The sequence below is a fragment of the Hydra vulgaris genome, chromosome 13, assembly GCF_038396675.1.
Source record: "Hydra vulgaris chromosome 13, alternate assembly HydraT2T_AEP".
Lineage (NCBI taxonomy): Eukaryota > Metazoa > Cnidaria > Hydrozoa > Anthoathecata > Hydridae > Hydra > Hydra vulgaris.
In genome coordinates, this window is record NC_088932.1 from 38,580,521 (window position 1) to 38,587,689 (window position 7,169).

Sequence of the window (7,169 nt, forward strand, 5' to 3'; positions counted from 1 at the left end):
ATATACACACATTTGTACACATACATATACCCACACACGCATACATATACCCATACATGCATACGCACATACACATTCAATAATTGTACAAGGACGACCAAAAAGCTGTATATAAATGTAAAGGTTCTTAAAAAAAAAAAAAAGAAAAAAAGGAAAAAAAAAAGATAAAATAAATAAAATATACAAGAGTGAGTATTTTTAATAAGACGGTTAACTGTGGTATATCGCTTATATTGATATTATTCTAGTAACTATCCAAATAGTGTTTTTTTAATTTATTGAGAAAATTATATCGAGAAATTGAGTTTTCAGTTTTAAAAGAATGAGGGAGATTGTTCCAAGCATTGGTGCACTGATGTTTAATTGATTCGCTGCCAAATTTTATCGTCCTAGTATGTTCTACAAAGATATTGTTGCATGAAGAGGATCTTAGGAAGTGAGAATATTGCCTCATTAGTTTTTAACTGCATTTTTTCAAGCGAATCTTCAAGAATCAACAGGTAAGTGTCATCGGCCAAATGGTGTGTTAAAACATTATTAATGCGGGTGTTTAGTTTGTTGATGTATACAAGGAAAAGCAGAGGCCCCAATATTAACCCTTGTTGGTCTCCCGAAATTATAGTTTTGATTAATGAGGATGTTTCCTTAACTGTAACGTATTGAAGTCGGTCATTTAAGTAGGATTTAAACCATGTAAGTAGAATTCCACGTACACCATAGTATTGTAAATTGGTAAGAAAAACATCGCGATTTACTGTGTCGATAGCTTTTTGCAGGTCAAGGAAAATACCACAAACAAACTTATTTTTATCAAGGGCATTTCTTAAAGTTTCTATAAAATCAATTAGCGCATGTGTAGTAGAACGATTACGTCTAAATCCGTATTGTAATTTATGAAAGCAATTAAAGGTATTAAAAAAGCTGTACAGTCTTTTGTGCATAGTTTTTTCAAATATTTTTCCGATGTTAAATAACAAAGAAATAGGTCTGTAATTAGATGGTTCAAGCTTTGACCCACTTTTGTGAATTGGAATAATGTTAGCAATCTTAAAAACGTCAGGAAAAATTCCTTTTTTAAATGAGTTATTAACCATTTTAGAGATTGGTTCAGATATAATTTTTGAAGATAGATTAAGAATTGAAGTCGGAAGACTATTAGGACCATTGCTTTTCCTATCATTCATCACGGAAATAATTGTTTCAATTTCTTCTTTTGTTACAGGTGAAAAGAAAAATGAGTTAAAATTTAGGATTTTAAGAAAATCGTTAAATCTATTCAATTTAATCGTTAAATTGATGGTTCAATTTTTTCGGAAATATTCACTGATATATTTAAAAATAATCATTAAATGAATCAGCAATAATTTTATTATCGATAATTAAGTTGTTGTTGATCATAAGATTAATAGACTGTTTTTTTGTGAAACTGTTGTTAATATTAATTATTTCTCTAATTCCTTTCCATGTATTTTTTATATAGTGTAAATTGTTTTGAAAGAAATTTGAATAAAAGCTTTTTTTTAGTTATTTTTAATAAATTACTGAATTTATTTCTGTTTGCTTTAAATAAATTAAATGTTCTTTCTTTTATTATAGTTGACGGTTGAGAAATTTTGTGTACAGTTTATCTTTTATTTTAATTGACTTCAAAATACCTTGAGTTATCCACGGCTTACTTTTAGATTTGATTTGTCTTTTTGTAAGAGGTTTTAATGGCGCATGTGTATTAAGAATATTTTCAAAATTTTGCATGAATAATTTAGCAGATTGATTAGGGTCATCTTCTTCTTTTATTTAAAGTGGCTTAAAATTCGATCTTTTAATGATAAATATTGTTATATTCCAAAAGTTAGTTCTAGTTGTCAGGTCGGTATTTTTTTACTTAAATAATGTTTGTTTTTTTTTGAGCTATTTTAAAGTGTTTATATTACCAAGTGATCTGGGTAATATGAGCACTTTTGCTACTTTTTTAAAACCTCTGTGTTTTTAAGAAAAAATTTCGCATGCCCAAATATCTAAGTGGATCATGAGTAAGGATTCCTAAAAATTGTTTATTCAAAAAAATTTTGGGTACAGTAAAATTATTTTTGACAATATTCTAATTTTTGCTTAAGCTGCTTATATTACACTAATCTACTCCTACTTACAAATATACATTTTTAACAGTATGCTTTATTTTAAAAATTTTATATGCAAAGGAATTATTTCGGCCAGTGCAACTAAACTTGGTTCTCATACATTTTTCTCAATCGAGATTCTTGCTTTTTTCTTTCTTGTTTTTTACAACATTCTTGTTTTTATCATATCACAACATTCTTGTTATTGGAGATTAGTGACGGGTTGTTGCATAATCTGTAAGTGACCAAAATTAATGTATTTTAAAACGTCAATGATTTTGAAGTAAAAGACTACTTAATATTTAAAAATCTTTTGAAAAATGTATGTATGTCATTTTACACTGTTAAGAAAGCTTGAAAAGTGATTTTTTATTAATTTATTATTGTTCTGTTCTTTTAAGAACATTGAGCACTCGATTTTGTAGAATACATTTAAAATTATTCATATACACATAATACAAAACTTCATATTAAACATTAAAATTCTGTTTCTTGTTTTATCTTTAAAAATATTCATGATGTTAACTCGTTTCATAAACTCGGTCACTCGGTCACTCGTTCATAACTTTCATGGTCATAACAAGTTATTCATAACTTGATTGTCAGAACGACACTCGCAACTATCCTGCATACCTCTGGCCTGAAAGGAAATTCCTTGATTGTTTAAAAATTTAAGTATTGTAACTGGTGGCACTTCTCATTTTTTATTTCAAGGAAAAAATGAAGCAAATTGATTATCTTAATAAATTTCAAAATAAAACACTAATAGAGTGATTACAGATGCTTTTTGCAAATTATGCTTATTTTGTATAATAGAATATAAAATTATTATTTAACAAGCTGAAACATATAAAAATAGTGACCGATCGTGGAATTTTTGGTGGGGGAGGGAGGGAGGGGGGGGGGCGAAGAGAGGATGTTATCATTTAATTAACATACTACTAATAAATCTTTATTAATATATCAATAATTTAAAGTTTGATGCAAATATAAATTAAAAAAAACATTTATCAAAGTTGAACGATGGTAGTTTATATTGTTTACTCATTTTACTTAACTATACATGACAAGCTAACTGAAAATAATCTAGAATTATTAAATGACCGATGAGTTTAACTATATAATGCGTAAATTTATGAAGAATGTTATGTATGAAATTTGTTTTTTGCATATGTTTGTCTACTTTTTTATTGTAGATGTTTCGCAACTGCAATATCGAGTTTAATGGTGTATACATGCACAACCTGTAATCAAGGATCGCCGATTTTATTTCGGCGAGGGGGAGTATCCTATATAGATAAATTTAAATAGGGATATAATACAGGACCAATATCAATTGTATTTAAAGGCATTGTATATAGTATATTGGTATTCTACCAAAAAGGTTATTAATAACTGGCCTGGTCTATCTCTTCTGGTTTTGTTCCATGAAACATAGTCGACCAGGTTTACATTTATTAACTTTCCTTCCAGAAACTTTTGGGAAGCAAGAGCACAGTCTGCACATGGTAAAGGCCAGTCAATTACTAAAACACTGGTGCATGAACCTTTTTCAAAGTTTCTTAAATTGATATAGCATCTTCTGCACATTTTTTGAGGGTGGATATTTTTATTACTAATGCTGGTGTAATCATAAAATGAATTTTCAATTCTTTCAGAATCTTCTTTCTATATTTGACAAATTGGATATAAGATGGTAAATATTTAAATGATAAATATGTGCGTAATTTAAACCCAGTAGCTTCGATGGTACAGGATGATGTTTTTCACGTAATAAAACTATGCTAATCTAATCCACGAGCTTGGATGGAACAAGATATTGATTTTTCCAATGATAATACCATACATCACTCTAACCCTAGAGCTTAAATAGAAAAAGATTATGTTTTTTCAATTGATGAACACATACGTTAATGATGAACGTCTGCCTTTTATCCATAACGTTCCAGAAAAAACAAAGTAATTGATTATTGCAAAAGTATTGCAATTTCTTTTTCTTTTTTCTTTTTATTTTCTAATGCTGTTTTTTTTTTCTAAATTGCGGTCATAGCGTAGTGGTAAAGTGCTGTACTTCTCAACCTAATGTCTCGAAGGAATAATTTTCCCAAACGCTAGGCTATACTAGCTGGCTCCTTAACAGGAGCCATATTGTATAGCCAATTGTAACAGCCTTAAAGATTACTTTCATAAGTGTGCTTATTAATAGAAATGCAATAACTTGTTCTGATAATAAAGAATAGTACAAAAAATAAAATTATCACCCCCGTCTTGTATTACTAACAGTTTAAAAATATGCTATGTGTTGTAAACTGTAGTGGCGTAAAGCCTTTAACTATATAACAGAAATTCTTTTCATTTTATTTTCTTTAGCCCAAATCACAAATTACAAAAATTACATGATGAATCTTCATTGTTTGAACAAAGGTTAACGGAGAAAGACAATTTTTTTTAAGTGATTCAAGAAAGGTTCATCAAAATCAACTGGTACTGGCTGAGATTCAAATTTAAAATTCAATTCAAATCACGATTCACGTACACACTAATAACTGGACTAAAGTGAACGGTTTAGAAGGTCCAGTAAAATAAATATAAATGTATTTAAGCATTTCATTTTTTAATAATAAATAAATTTTGTTCATTTTTATTTAATTTATTTTTATTTTTTTACAATTTTTTATTTATAATTTTGTTTTGATTACAAATTGCAAGTTATAAAATGAAAAAATGCCTTGTAAGTGTGTAAATAAAAGTTTTTTGTGTCAGTTAGAATCTATTAAATTAAAATGCTTCAAAAGTCTATAAAAGGAACCGATATGTTTTGTTATGTGTGCGGTAAAGCGATGTAATTCAGGCAGAAATGTTCTCTAACTATATTGATTAGGGAGGTTTATCACTTCTATTTTGGGTGCAAGATTGAAGACTAAGATCAGGAGCCTAAATATATTTTGCAATAACTGTGCTTTTAGCCTCCAAAACTGCATTAATAAAAGGAGTATTTCTAAAAAAAGTAAGGCCCTCCCCAAAGTCTCTAGATTACAGTTACAAGAACTTCTCAAAAGCAATGGATGGTCATGTGTTTTTTTGTGATATTTATAATAAGAGATTAAAAAATAACTTATACATATTAATAGAATCTAAGAAAAAACCTCATGTCTTTTGAAATTCAACCTCAAACCCTTAGAATCAAGCAGTGCCTGTGATATAACAATATGAAAATTGTTAAGTAAAAAAGGTCAAATCATAAATCATTTATAGATTGATCTAGAGATTGTTGGCTATCGCTATCTCCCTTTCTATATCTCCCTATAATTATCGCTTATCTCCCTAAAATTTGATTTTATCAATCTCGTACTGATTTAAACTTCTCATTTTTGACTGAAATCAAACCTTTCTTTGTCAAACGACTTCGTTTTGATATTTTTCGGTATTTGAACATTTTTTACAAATAGAGTTCTAGAATAATCATACTATTTAAAAAACTTTTATTATATAGTTATATTGGAGTAATACAAGGGTAGTTAAGGGTATTAAATACATAGAATCTTTTAAACAACCACTGATCAACCACGCGTTGGCTGAAAAATTGCGTATTACCAATCAATAGAAAACATCTTTGCCCTTTATAATACAAAATAATGAGTTACACAATTGATATAATGTTAAAGTTATTATGGCTCAAGAAGCTCACTTTCCATTAAATATCACAACAAAAACCGACAATAGGATACAACAGTATGACAAAAACCGACAATATGATACGCCGTTTGGCTGTGGAAAGTATACAGATTTCATGCTCACTAATTCTTGCTTAACTGTCTCCTAGTTAAATGCTAGCTCCTGCACAGTTTGAAGACACCTTGCCATAGACTGCTGCACTTAACACACGCTTTCATCAAAAAACGTTTGATGAAGGCGTGAAAAGATATTCAAAATCGCCTCGACTTTTGCAATCGCGGCGAATATTGGTGCTGGTTTACATTTTTTACAAGATCATGAGACTGTCAATTCCGCAAATTATTTAAAACCTTTGAAAAACAATGTGTCTTTTTGGTTTCGAATTGAAATGTTTGACGTTTTGATACACGATAAATGCTAAAACATTTTTCACAATGAGACCTCTTTTTTCTTTTGTGTTCACGTAAATTCTTTTTTGAATTAAGAAGTTTCCTTATAATAAATGCATTCACAATGCAGACAAAAAACGTTTTTTTTGCAATAAATATTGGGTGGTCAGATTTTTTTTCCGTAAATGTGTATAACCTATAAACCAAAAACCCTTGTTCCGTCCCAGCACTTTAGTGACAATGTTTATTTAAATTCAATGTAAGAATATTTGTTGAATTTAATTATTTATAAATATGGCCATAGTAATAATGTTTACAAAGATAACGATCATTGCATTCTTTATTTAGACTGTGATTCTTATATATGTTTCTATAAAGTCACATTTTACCAGTAACCAAAGAAAAAGATGTGATTGTTATAAAACACATGACATCAAAATTAAAGATTAAACTCTTTGTTAAATAATTTGGATCTTTTTATCTTTATTATTTAGAAAAGATTTTGATTTGTTAAGAACATATTCGTTTGTTTTTATTATGGCGACGATGATAAAAAATAAGCTTAAATTTAATAAAAAATTGCAATTAAGTTTTAGGTGCCGAATAAATAATTTTTTCAAAAAATTATTTATTCGGCACCTCAGTGTAAAAACATTTATTCAAAACACTTACATAACCTGTTTATGGCGTGGTTACTTTTGAAATACATCACGATTATCCAATTAAAGAAATACTTAAACAATTTAAGTTTATTTATTTTTTGACAACCATTGAGATTTGCAACAGGAATATGAAAAATTTCAAATTTCTCGGTTAATAAACATTACAAGAGGTATATTTAATTTTGAAAAAGAACGCATTCTTTAAATAGGAAAAAGGCTATTTAGTTCTAGAAATTTTTTAAATATATCCCTTAGATTAAAAGAACAAAAGAAGTGAAAAAAAAAAAAAGCATTTGTATTTAAAAATAAAAAGCAAATCACGTTAA